At 33.9% G+C, this 14,566-nt stretch overlaps 1 protein-coding gene and 1 pseudogene across 2 annotated transcripts in view; both read left to right on the top strand.

Annotated features, from left to right (window-relative positions):
- Positions 1-4,452: 4,452 nt before the first annotated feature.
- Positions 4,453-14,566, top strand: part of LOC147567367 (ATP/DNA binding protein) — a 34,626-nt gene continuing 24,512 nt past the window's right edge. The window contains exon 1 of the mRNA XM_086654015.1: positions 4,453-4,576. The gene's annotated coding sequence lies outside the window, so the exon portion shown is untranslated. The remainder of the gene's footprint in view (positions 4,577-14,566) is intronic.
- On the top strand, positions 10,208-11,625 carry LOC147567368 (protein MOS2 pseudogene; annotated as a pseudogene). The gene has a single exon (XR_015230745.1). The product of XR_015230745.1 is annotated as a protein MOS2 pseudogene (transcript).

Below are 14,566 nucleotides of genomic sequence, written 5' to 3' on the forward strand. Positions count from 1 at the left end.
AGGGCGGAGCCACGTATAGGCTATACCTGGCTGCAGCCAGGGGTCCAAGTGCTTATTATGGGATCAGACAGGCAAAACTAATCAAGTTTCTTTTGCTAAGTTGGTCAAATCTTGGTTTATCCACTTTCCAAGCCCGGGATCGAATCCTGCATGCTCATCTTTTGTGTTTTATTTTCCATTAACCCCACTTTGACCCTTTCTTTCCCTATAATTTTGCATTTGCCCCTTAATTTTATCCTAGTTTCCTGTTTGACCTTTTAAATTTGCCTTTTTCCTTGTGATCGAATTCTTTCCTAAGCCATTATTTTTTTAAGCTAGCCCACCCTGACTTCCAATCCTGGCTCCGCCCTTGATTATTACTATCAGACCCACCACTATCTCCTGAAGTATTTATAGATCTTGCATTTCTTAAACTCACTGAAACAGAGCTACCCTCCTCCATTGGTAATAAGTTCTTCATTGGTGTTAATGGAGGAGTCATTGGCAAAGATGATGATTTTTTTTTGAATAATATGATTGAATTGAGAGAGAAAAAAGAAAGGAGCAGAGAATTTACAAGCCTAAAAAGGCAGGAGCTGCGACAAAAGTCGCCACGGCATTAAAGCCGAGCCCAAAAAGAAAAAGAAAAAAGAACGCAAATCCCCACAGACCACAAAAGAAACAGCCCTAATTTATGCCCGAAACCCATAAGAGTAGCAGAACTACAACGATAATATGAAGAATACCCACTTTCATCCTCCTCCCAGTATTCAATTTCTAAATGAGATGGAGATGAATCTGGTGTTTCAAATGGTGTTGAATTCATTCCTTCATCATTGTCATTCCTACAAAGGGTTACATAGTCATATGGATAGATTAAAAAAAACCTGATCAAGTACCCACATTCTAAGCATTGATCCAATTTTAACAGAACATATAAAATCATCAGATCATGGAAGCCTGTCGTCCAGATCTCTCATCATGTAAATATTTCATATATAGCACACAATTCTAATAAAACCCTAAATTAAGTAACCAGATCTGTCTTCATAAAAAAAAAGTAACCAGATCTGATTTTCATTTAGGTTAACATATTTAATAAATACTCAGATCCAAAAAAACTAAACACAAATTTGATAATAGCACAGATCTGTTTGTGATGAACAGAGTTGAACATGAACAGACCTCTCTCTAGATCTGTTCTAGAGAGAGAAAAAAAAAATTAGAGAGAGGGAGGAGAGAGAAATAAAAAAAAGTTTTTTTTTTAATGTTTGAAGTTCGCCGGCCGGAAAATCTACTGGCCGGCGACCTTCGCCGGAGAAGATGATGAGTTGGCGATAAAGTGAGGTGGCAGAGAGAGGTAATGAGATGGAAGAGAGAGAAATGATGACTGGTTGACGAAAAGTTAACGGTAACTGAAAAAGGGGGCCATATGGGTATCTTTGCTAAAGTAGGGAGCCAGGCAGGAAGCTGGTCACAAAGTTGGGGGCCATTTAAAAAATAACCCAAAGTGAATCAATATTCCTTGTATTTTAATAGATAAATATTGTAATAACATTATGATCTCTTAATGAATAGTTTATTTCAACAAAAAAAAAAAAGATAAATACATTATAAATTTAGTTAATGATTGTATAGGTCAAAATATTATGTATAATAACTAAAAAAACAAGTATCTTTTTCTATTAATCAAAATGTGCTAAAATATTATAAGTAATGAGTCCTAAAGTTGAAAATAATATGAGTAATTATAAATCAGGTCTTTTTTTACTTTTTCCTTCCCTAAATACCCTTTCTTACTTAAATAACTCTCTCTAAGAAACGTGATATTTTTTTAGGATTATTTGTTCTTCATCTCGGTTCTTCTTTTTCATCTAAGTGCTTCTCCTTCATCGATCACATTAAAAAAATCAAGCAAAACCTAATATAGATCAACAACTTTGAAATCATTATCTTCTTCTTCATTAAAATATCTTCTTCTGAATTGTTTTGATCTTTTTTTTCTTGTGTAGGAGGGTTTAAAGGATACCACCTTGAATGTGTTTGTAGCTAGCAAAAATACCATGGCAAGTTAATTAGGGTTTCATTTTTCTATACATTTAATATAGGTTTATCATGTTATGTTGTTGAGATTAGTACTTCCTTACTCCAGGTTCATTCAGTAGATGACAATGATTCAACTAAGGAAGACAATTCCACCCCTAATTTTCACCAAGCTCTCAAATCTTGTTCACTTGCGAAACTGGGTAATCTTTCCTTTTAAATTATGTTTTTGGTATAAATTGGGATGTTTGATATTAAACTTCTTCAAGTTCCTAAATTTAACCCTAATTTGAGAAGAAGATGAATGAAATTATTCACACTTTCTTCTCAATCATGTCTACTTAGACTGTTTTTCTTATTACTTACTTTAGATGCTTCTTCTACCAACAATCGAAGATAGAAATCTTTGGGACTTCTTATCTCATTGGATCTAACTTGTAAGTTTCAATGGGTATGTAAAATTGGGATATAATGGTGTTGCACATAGGATATTCAATGAAATGCCAGTTAAAGATGTCATTTCTTGGAACATCATGATTTCTGGATACTTGAAAGCTGGGAATCAAGATGCGGATTGAAGCTATTTACACAAATGGTTAAGACGAGAATTAAAGAGAGTAAAAGGTCAGTAGTAAGTATTCTCACTGCATGTGGCAGATCAGCCAGGATAAAGGAAGGAAAATCGGGCCACGAATCACTTATTAAGAACTTCTTGAACTCAAGTTCAATTTTTAGCACTGCGTTGATAGACATGTATAGTAAATGCAAAAGAATTGAATGTGCAAGAATAGTATTTGAAAGTATGTCCAATAGGAATTTAGTTTGTTGGAGTTGAAGGTCGTAATTTTCTTTATCAAAAACTTGAAAAAATGATGGTTTATGGACTTCGATACAATAAGAATTTTGAAGGTTTGATTTTAAAGTCGACCACACAATTTCTTCATGAATTTTATATGATGCATGATTAAATCAATTCTAAACTCAAAATTTCGTAAATACACTCTTATTTCAAATTCTCGATTAACAAATCAAATTTGCAAGATATGCAACTCAAGATTATATTATACGAAACTTGCAAATCATGTTTGCAATCTACATTATGCAAACACAGTTTGCAGTTTACATTATGCAAACACGTTTGCAGAACAGATTTTTGCAAACACGTTTGCAGAAAAGATTGTTGCAAACACGTTTGCATGCCAGATTTTTGCAAACATGTTTGCATAACAGATTGTTGCAAACACGTTTGCAGAAAAACGTGAAGGAAAAAAACGCCGTTTTTTTTTTGGATTTTTTTTTTGAAAAAAAGTATTGAAAGTGGATCTTGTTAGAAAGCTAATGAAAAATCATTTCTAAATATATAATTTTTATAGAAATCCGACATCTCAAACAAAAGTTATGTCGATTTAAAATTTAAAGAAAAATAAAACAATTTAGTTACACAAAATGACAAAAAAGTGTAATTTAGTATTTGTACACTTTTTTGACCTCAATAATAATTTTCAAATGTTGTGTGCTTTTCTACTCATTTTCAATATTATTTTGACCTTTCTAGAAATTACCTCTTATAAATTAGTTTCTTATCTCATATGAGGCGATCCATAGACAATCTGTTTAAGTCGTACGATTTATACGTTAAGAATAGTAACAGTTGAATATGGGGAAACCGCACCACTTTTAGTATGAACGGGTAGAAACTAGAACATAGGGAGTGTGAACAATTAATCATCCAAAGGTCAAGGTACCAACCATTGCGAGAGAGAAAGAGAGACCTGCAATAATTCTCACTTGACATGAATTGACTTGACTTGACTCGTCTCGTGATAAACGAATAAAGGTGCGAAGAATTATTAATTCTAAATCGGCTGTATAGCAGTATCATATTAACAACTAGCGCCATTTAGTCTTCTTCTTGTTACTCGAAAGCTGTACGGAAAGAAGGAAGACGAATCAAAAAACTTTCTTCACTTTTCAAGTCAAGAATTAGTCTTCTCCATAAATTTTAAGACAAGGTTTCGTCTCGCAATGTGGAATCACTTTTCAAAAAACTAGCGCCATTTCGTCTTCTTCTTGTTACTCGAAAGCTGATGTGGAATCACTAAAAGACAAGGTTTTTTCAAAGTTTGACTATGGTGGGGACCGCTTTTATTTCTAAATGAGGAAATATGTCACCCTCTAAGTACCAATTTCTAAGTCACTCTATCATTTCCCAAATTTTAATTTCCAAAAACCTCTTCGCTAAGTATAACTATTACTATTGCATCTTTCAAAGAATCTCAAAAAGTTAAAGAAGAAATTTCTCAGGTTTTGCTTCTCCCTCTCTCTGTCTCGCATTATTATTGTGCTGTTTTTTTTCCTTCGTCACTAAGGGTTTTAACAGTGAACTTCTTTATAAAGTTGAATCAACCAACCTCATGTATATATAAATATATATGACTTCAGTAAAAGGGTTTTAGTGATTAAGTTACTCTTTCTAAGCTTAAGATCAAAAACTAATCTCAATTTTGTTGTTGTTGTTCTTAATAGTGTTGGAAATCAAGGTATATTAATCATGGTGTTAACGCCAAAAGAACATATAAAAGAAATTAGAAAAGTAAAGTTTTCAATCGGAGGTGAACCAAATCATTTAACAGAGGATCTTCACCAAGTTGTTAATACTGTTGAAGACTAAGAATTGTCAGATTCTCGTCGAGGATGAGGAGTTTCTAATACTGCATTCTCATCAGATTAGTTTTCTATCCGTGTTCTTTCTTTTAACTTATTTTATGTTCTTGTGTGTTTTATGTTGCATGAAATCTTGTTATGTTACTGTGATTGTCGATTCAGCTGGTAAAGTTTAAATTCATACGAGTGGTCAAACACGATAACAAACATCTGAAATCAACCCAAGTCAGACCATTGGGACTAGTCAGATCTGAACTTAAAGAAAAGAAACAGCACCTAAACCCTCTGAATTTTACTACAACTGTCTGCCCTTTCACATCTTTTATCTTCTTACTTTGAACTAGTTCTTTTCGTGACACTTCCTTATATGTCAAGGCTTTTTCTTCTTTGAGTTCTATCGTATTCTTTTTAATATCATCTAACTATAGTTTGAAAATCGACTAATTATCAACTGAACGAAGAATATTTCTTAATAAGAAATCTTTTCATTTGGCTGAGGTTTGTTCTTGGTGCTATTGCCAATTAGGACAAGTTTTTTCTTGAATTATATATTTTTCGTAGTCTAGGAACTCTTCGCCAGTAAAATGTATCAAACTGTTAAACCAATACTACTATCTAGTCTAACACACATTGCCTCTCATCGCTTTTAAGTTTTAACAGACGAAGGAGGTGTTGGATATTCTCAAATTCATGTATGAAATCTGACTGCAAATCTAAATTTGCTTCAGTCGAGTTTCATATTGTTTATTTTTACGTCTTGTTTGTGTTGGTCTTTGTAACCTACATCGGTTGGGGGAGAAGGTGGTGGTCATTTCATAAGTTAATTTTGTCAAGTGGCTTAGTGAGATCGATTTTTGTTTCCACCTTGACTGCACTATTTGTTGATTTTGTCCATCAGACTGGAACGTATCTTCTTAGTTGTCCACCTTGAGATCATCTTCTTGTTGTAGACACTCTTGGATATTCCTAATTTCAACTGTTAGCAATTCATGGTTTAAGCTTAAGGGTACTGTTTGTGAATCTGTTTCCTTTGAAACACATGATTTCTCTTGAAACACAGCTTCCTTGATTCAAAAAGCACATATGTTAACTTTATTGATATTTTAAAGTAGAATTTATCTTTTTAAGAAAAAGGAGTTTGAAGTATTTGTTGTAGTGTTGTTTAAAGCAACAAAAGAAGTTTGAAGTTTGAAAAAAATTAGTAATTGTTAGATAAACCATTTTCATGTTCCTAACTTGTTCTCATCTTAATCACCCAAGTAGCAAACAGCATCATCATTTGATTTTACTCTGATAAAGCTAGTTAGGCACACAAAAGTTATTTTGTTTTTCAAAAGTGATATAGATGTTCTTCCTTGTATAATATTGAAGTACGAACAAACAAATAATGACACGTTTTTCTTCGTTCAGTCGCGATAATCTAAAGATGCATACAGGGGGTTTTAAGGAAGCATCTCTGTAGTTTTATTGGCACCCCTTTTCCTCACAATAACCCTCCAAAATTTGCCTCGAAGGGGCGCCTTTAAAACTACCCTACATTATATAGAAAGGCAAACACTAATTTTTCTTTTAGAGGCTTGGAAATTGAGGATAAAATCTCAATAAAGATGGCCATTAATTATGTTCATGATTAGAGACTTGTAGAAGAAATAGTTGAGCTTGGAATCAGTCTATTTGACTTTTACTATCAAATATATAACAACTACATCATATTTATATCATGGATTTTTGAGTTTAAGGTCCAAAAATAGGGGGGTAATTAGTCATATATCCACTCCTAAATCAATAAATAAAATAAAATCAAAATAAACCGAAAATGTAAAATAAGTCCAAAAATTCACTATTTAGTGGGCCCCATGCATCAATCCTTTAATTTTCTCTCAAATTTGTCCTTTCATAAATATTTTTTAACCATTGGTAAACCAAATTAAGGTTTATAATGGTTGAGTTAATACAATTATTTTTTCTATAAATTTTATGAAAGAATATTTATGGTGGATATTTAATGTTAATATTTATTTCTAAAATTTATATTTTTCTAAAGTAACCTACCAAATCAATGGATATTTACCTAAAACTAGTTTCTCTCTCCCAAACACGAGTTTCTCTTTCTGTAACTATATGTTCTTTGAATTCAAGAAAATATTTTATTTCTAAAACTGATATTTGTCTAAATTAACCTACCAATTCAATGAATATTTACCTAAAACGAGATGCTCTCTCCCAAAAACGATTTTCTCTCTCTGTAACTCTATGTTCTTTGAACTTCAAGAAAGTATGAATTTGTGATTTGTTTTTTATCTCTACCTCGATCCAATTAAACATCTACAAATTCTTTTGTGAGGTTAAAAAACAAACTATTTTGCTAGCATCTTACTGATTCTACTAGCATATTTTACATTCTACTAGCATCTGATGAATGAATTTGACAAAGTAGTTTAAAAAGCAAATACTATTTAGCTAGCATCTTATTGATTCTAATAGCAATTTTTACATTCTATTAGCATCGGTTGAATAAATTTGAATACAGTAGTTTAAAAAGCAAGAATATTTTGCTAGCATCTTATGAATTTGTTACAATAGGTTAACAAATACTTTTTAGTAATTTTATGAAAGAATATTTATGGTGGATATTTAATGTTAATCTTTATTTCCAAAACTTATATTTTTCTAAAGTAATCTACCAAATCAATGGATATTTACCTAAAACTAGTTCTCTCTCTCCCAAACACGAGTTTCTCTTTCTGTAACTATATGTTCTTTGAATTCAAGAAATCCAAAACTGATATTTGTCTAAATTAACCTACCAATTCAACCAATATTTACCTAAAACGAGATGCTTTCTCCCAAAAACGATTTTCTCTCTTTGTAACTCTATGTTCTTTGAACTTCAAGAAAGTATGAATTTTTTATTTGCTTTTTATCTCTACCTCGATCCAATTAAACATCTACAAATTCTTTTGTGAGGTTAAAAAGCAAACTATTTTGTAGCATCTTACTGATTCCACTAGCATATTTTACATTCTACTAGCATCTGATGAATGAATTTGATAAAGTAGTTTAAAAAGCAAATACTATTTAGCTAGCATCTTATTGATTCTAATAGCAACTTTTACATTCTATTAGCACCGGTTGAATAAATTTGAATACAGTAGTTTAAAAAGCAAGAATATTTTGCTAGCATCTTATGAATTTGTTACAATAGGTTAACAAATACTTTTTAGTAATTAAAATATATTATGTGAAATTGTTTTTGTTACATTTTCAGTATTTTACTAGCATTTTCTTGATTCTGTTACCATCTGATATGAATTTGTTACAATAGGTTGATTCTAATAAAATTTTATGCTGGTAGAATCTTATCGAGTCTAACAACATTTTTAACATTTTATTTTAACGTTTGTTTTTTCTTACTCTTCATTACTGTAGATGATGAATGAAACCATCAATCGATTCTCTCTCTCTCCCACTCGATGCTTTCACCTTTTTCACTCGGTTTAATTTGGGCGTCGATGATGGATGAAATCAAAACCTAGTTCATGTATTAGAAAGTGACGATGCTCTCTCTCTCTCTCTTCGGTTTGCTTTTGCCTAATTCTAATAGAAATATAAAAGAAAGTATTCTGCTAAACGGTAAAGGCAACTATTTTTCCGGAAGGAAAGTTTGTTTTTGAGGAAATCATTTAATGAATCTCTAAATATTATGGTATATATTATTTTAGGTTATTTTTTTTAACTTAGGATAGGTTAGACAGTAAAAGAGAATGAGAGGATAGACATGTAATTTACTTTGAGTGGATTTATTTTCTATTTCAGATTATCTTTGGTCTCTAGACTCATTGATCATGCGATTTTGGACTTAAAACACATCCCCTGTTATATCATGGATTTTTGACCCTTCGAGTCAAGATTACATTTTTTTATGCTTAATTATTGTTTAAAATCTTGTTATGAACAACTACATCATATTTATATCATTTCCTTAGATTTGTAAAATTTCCACACTGACCGAAATGTTTATACGAAACGTTTCCACTTTTTGACCTACCGAAATTTCCACCGAAACCGAAATTTTCACCGAAACCGAAATTTCATTCCTTGCTTTAGTCGATTAGATTTGACCTAGAGAGCAACCTTATTTTGAGTCTAAACTTGACTTGTTTGTTATGCCCCCTAATCTTCATCTCCCATCTCCGACTATCACTCACCACCTCTGACTACCAACTCCGGTAACCACCACTTCCGACCACAACCATTTCTCTCTCCTTTTCCTCTTATCTCTCTTTCTATTCTCACCAGAAGAGAGAGAGAGAGAAAGAGGGAGAGAAGATAAATGGTGGTAGTAGTGGGGGTCTTAGGTATGGTTGAAGATGAGATCCATTAGGTTGTCTAGGTAATCCAATTAAGTTGAATTTTGTTTCAACCTTGATACCAGGACCTGACATGGTACGGATGAATCAATATTTTGAGTGGGCAAAGCTCAGTCCAGGCATACACGATTATACACATTCTTTTGTCTTAGTTATTAAGTCATTTATTTCTTAATTCAGTTTTATAACTTTTGTTTCAACCGTTATCACACTGTTCATCTTACAAATATATTTGCAGGATATTCAGATACTTGTAGAATCTCCTGATCACCCCTATTGTGATACAACTAACTAGCAATTGGTGCTTTTTGAATTGGCTAGTACCCACTATGTAGCCATTTGCGTGGGAGCTAGATGACAAAATAATCGAAAGTGAGATTCTTACCTTTTTAACCAATCCTTTTTATTATGTCGCTCAGGATTCTAATTCCTTACTTGCAGGTGAAGAAAATCACCCAGTGAAAGTGAAAGTGTGGAGGACAATCCCATTTACAGAAGATAAATATGTTTCTCGAACAAATTCAGTTGCACCTATTAGTGGTTTAATGTAATTTATGAACAAAATCATTGTACTATTTTTTTTTTTGTATTCTCAATTATTTATAAATAAAGCATTGATATTGCGTTTGTTGCTTTTTTTTTAAGAGTTAATTCCTATATGGCCCCCTACTTTGTGACCAGCTTCCTTTATGGCCCCCTTTTTTTCGTAAATTCAAATATAGCCCCCTATTTTCAAGTAAATGTCATTACTACCCTTCTTAATTTTAAATTTAAAACATTTAAAAAACATTATTTCCACCTCACCCCTCTCTCTTTCTCCACCTCATCTCTCTCTACAACTCACCCCTCTCTCTCCAATTCACCTCTCTCTCTTTCCAACTCACCTCTCTCTCTTCCAACTCACCTCTCCCTCTCTCTCCAACTCACCTTCATCTTCTCCGATTAAGGTCGCCGGCCGGAAAATTTTCCGGCCGGCGACCTTAAAAAAAAAAAAAAAAAATTCCTCTCATTTCTCTCTCTCTCTAATAGCTCCGGCGAAGGGGGTTTCCCTTCGCCAGAGCCGTGAACAGACCGATCAGATATTTCAATTGTTCTTTTTTTTTTTTTTTTTGAACATCAGATATTTCAATTGTTCAGTCGGAGAAAGTAGTAAGGAGTCCTGAGATACCTTCGAACGGGTCAAAATCAAATAAACCTTCGTCTCTCAACTCTTTCCTCTCTCTCAACTCTGTATCGAATCATGAAGCTTTCCTTTTCTCTCTCTTCAAAGCCATCATCAAAGCAAAACCCTAAAACATCTCAAACTAGTTTCGAAGATCCAAATCAAAACAATCAGAACACAAAACCACAATACGTAACAGAGTTTGATTCTTCTGTAACCCTAACCCATAAACACTCCAACCACATAATCCCTCCAATCGAAAATACATGGAGACCTATACAGAAGATGAACAACCTTGATCTTCCACTTAGATCTTCAACCGATGACCCCAATCTTCGATTCGAACTCGAAGCTCCCACCACCATTGGCGACACCGATACCAAAATTTCGTACGGATTGACTCTCAGGAAAAAAGAAGATGGAATCAGCAGTAATGGTATTGAGAATGAAAAATTAGGGCAAAAATCTGAAGTTTCAACAAGTCATGTTGAGAATTTGATGTTGAAGAGGTACAAGGAAGATATGGAGAATTTGCCTGAGGATCGTGGGTTTGATGAGTTTGCTGATTGTCCAGTTGAAGATTTTGGTAAAGCTTTTCTTGCTGCTTATGGATGGAAAGAAGGACAAGGAATTGGAAGAAATGCTAAAGAAGAAGTTAAAGTTATTCAGTATGTAAGAAGAGGTGATAAAGAAGGTTTAGGTTATGAACCTCAATTGAATGATCCTAAGAAGAATAAGAAAGGGGGAAGAAATTCGGGTCCTGATCTTGTTGCTCCTAAAGGTCCAGACGGGCGAACTAGACACGTAATTTCCATCGATGAAAAGCTTGTACCAAGAGAAGTTAAAGGGATTAATGTGGGGAAAATTGTTAGGGTTGTTGATGGAAGGCATTTGGGATTGAAAGGGAAGGTTTTGGAGAAATTTGGTAGTGATTCTGAATCTTCAACTAAGATTGTTTTGAAATTGTTAAAGAGTGATGAAGAAGTTCGTGTAAGAGTAAATGAAGTTGCAGAGTTGGGTTCTTATGAAGATGAGAATTGTGTGAGGAAGTTGCAGGAATTGAAAAATCGAATACCCAAAGATGATAGAAGAATTGATGATAAGAGGGATTCTTCCAGAAGTGGGAAGAGAGAAAAGAGGGATTCAGATAGCAATGAGAAGAGGATTGAGAAGAAGATGAAAGGAGGAAGTCATGAAAATGGTGAATCATTCAAGAAGAATAGAGAGAGTGAACCGATTTCGTGGTTAAGAAGTCACATTAGAGTGAGAATAGTTAGCAAAGATTTTAAAGGTGGGAAATTGTATTTGAAGAAGGGTGAAATTGTTGATGTTGTAAGACCTAAATTATGTGATATAACAATAGATGAGAGCAAGGAGCTTATTCAAGGTGTGAGACAAGACCTTTAAAGGTCTGCCGTGAACAGACCGATATGGTCTGTTCACGGCTCCGGCGAAGGGAAACCCCCTTCGCCGGAGCTTTTAGAGAGAGAGAGAGAGATGAGAGGAATTATTTTTTTTTTTTTTTTAAGGTCGCCGGCCGGAAATTTTTTTTAAGGTCGCCGGCCGGAAAATTTTCCGGCCGGCGACCTTAATCGGAGAAGATGAAGGTGAGTTAGAGAGAGAAGGAGAGGTGAGTTGGAAGAGAGAGAGGTGAGTTGGAAAGAGAGAGAGGTGAATTGGAGAGAGAGAGAGGGGTGAGTTGTAGAGAGAGATGAGGTGGAGAGAGAGAGAGAGAGGGGTGAGGTGGAAATAATGTTTTTTAAATGTTTTAAATTTAAAATTAAGAAGGGTAGTAATGACATTTACTTGAAAATAGGGGGTTATATTTGAATTTACGAAAAAAAGGGGGCCATAAAGGAAGCTGGTCACAAAGTAGGGGGCCATATAGGAATTAACTATTTTTTTAATGAAATTAGGCACGAGTCTTGAGTTTATTCATGAATTAGAAAAGAGTCAATGTTGGGTTTATCTGCCCGCGGGCTTACAATGCAAAATGAATCTGATTAGAGTTCCATACATTAATATTATTTAATATGAGAGCTTCTTTTGCTAGATTATGAGTCACACAATTATGATTTCTTGAGCAGTAAGTGAACTTTGCATCATGTAGTTTATTGAGTTCGGATAATATATCGGTCATTATTGGACGAGCTTTCCATGGCAAACTCTTCTTGCTTGATAAACAACTATTAATTACCACGATCACATCACCTTCGACAATAGGTGGAATTTTGTTCAATCATTTCACTAAATCCAAGGACAATTGTGTCGTATTTGCTTCAACATCTAACGAACAATATGCCTTAACTTACTAGTTTCAGCTGTTACAAAATTCTCATTAGAGTCCCTACACATCGCCCCTGTTGTTGTGTTTCCTTTTGTTGCTATATGTACGGTATTATGTAGATATAGTCTCACATTTGGTCAGAATGAGAAGTGAACATCTCTGAAGACAGAAATGGAATATTATGTAAATATAGTCTCACATTTGGTCAGGTTGAGAAGTTTTTTAGTTGAACTTCTTTTTACTTGCAAAAAAAGAACAAGACAATTGTAAGAAAACATCGGCAATGTGAAAGACAATGTCTGAATAATCATATATATGGATAAAAACTTCTTTCTACTTGTTCTCTGGATTTGCAAAAAAGAAAGACATTATGTTCTTTTTTTTTCTTCTGCAATTCGGTTTTCAAAATGGATACCCGATTTGCAGATCTTATAGCCTCAATTTGCAAATCTGAAACTTTTTTTTTCGTTGAACTGTGAAAGATAATTCAGCAACCAGAGTACTATTACAATACATATTAACTAAAAAGTAGGGAACATTTTTCCAAGTCTTTGATCTATTCTTCTTAAGAGCCCACTTGGCTAATTTGTCCGCTTGGATATTGAGCCCACGAGCACCAATGGCCAGCAAGTGAAACACTAGTGTCGGCCACCTCACCGGTCTCACACGGGTCACACCCGTGTCCACATGTCATCCTACCCTCAATGGCTACATGCCTGTAGGTTGACATTATCCGCAGTCGGGTACATACAAGAAAATTCCAAGTAGTTCGCAATCACAGTAAAAACAGTTCGAAAGCATTTCTCATATTGCAGTGAAATCATTCAACCATATTTCAGTTCATCACATAAATCAAGTTTCATGCTACCTAAACTCTAATTATAATGGCGCATATATAACTATAGAATCTAGCATATTCATTATCTATAAAACCATGCTGGATAAAGGATTCAGAACCCCTACCTCAGTCCTTGCATAACCAAAGACCTCCCGCCTACCAGTGACCTATTCCTCCTCATTCGCATACTCTGGGATAAGGAAGAATAACAAAAACGAATAGAAATGTTAAGTTCTTATACTAAGAACCTTCGTACAATAAAGACAATGATTAAGAGAAAACGATGAAAACTTAAAACATAAAAACAATCTGCAACACTGGAAGACTTCGAATAATTGAATTGATCTCCAACTTCATAGTCATGTCCATCAGATACTTGAAATGCATACAAACCGACCAATCGTTTTCCGATAAACTCTATTTTTCATTTTAGAGTCTTCATAAGCTGACAAATCATAGATTGAATTCGATACTATAAATTTATAGCTGAAACTGTCTATTTATATGATATATGATAAAGTTCGGGTAACCATCTCTATTTCAATTTATTCCAAAAACTAGTCCAAATATGAAATTCGACCCCTAAAATAATTCGGCAGAACCCCGTCTATATTTGAACACCCCGAAATAGTCTAGAATCTCCTAAACATGTTTCAGAACACAAATACTTCGAAGAAATTGAATAATAATCGTCTAAATAGCTCTAAATTTCGATCCCAAATGAAATTAGTAGAACTATACAGTTATCGATATAACCATCATAAATCTACCAAATACGGATGAAATTGAAAATTCTGATCGGATAGATATGTAAAACAAGTCGAATGGGATTACCTGGAACAAGTTTCGTTGAATTCCGACCACCGGACGCGAAGAAATCGACAAAAACCGAACATAAAACCTAAACCCACTTTTTCAAACACTTAATCCGTTCCCTTCCAGATTCCCCACAATAATTCTCAAAACAAATAAAATTGAGTTTAAAAAGTAATAACAAGTGGGGTCCACACATGTATAATATAATTCCCTCAAAAACGCGTCCTACATGCTCGGGCTCAACGCATGAACTCGGTAGAATGCAACTGAGGTGCCACTTGTCACATTCTAAAGTGCCCATTTTACTTATCCATTTTAAGTCTTTTATTTATATAGAGTTCATAAAAAGTCCATCTATATTTATATCCAACTAATTTGATCTCCACGAGGTTCTTTATGACCCCCGA

Source organism: Eschscholzia californica, unplaced genomic scaffold (genome assembly GCF_041429995.1).
Source record: "Eschscholzia californica isolate CP2 unplaced genomic scaffold, dmEscCali1.0.p SCAF_1, whole genome shotgun sequence".
Taxonomy (NCBI): Eukaryota; Viridiplantae; Streptophyta; class Magnoliopsida; order Ranunculales; family Papaveraceae; genus Eschscholzia; species Eschscholzia californica.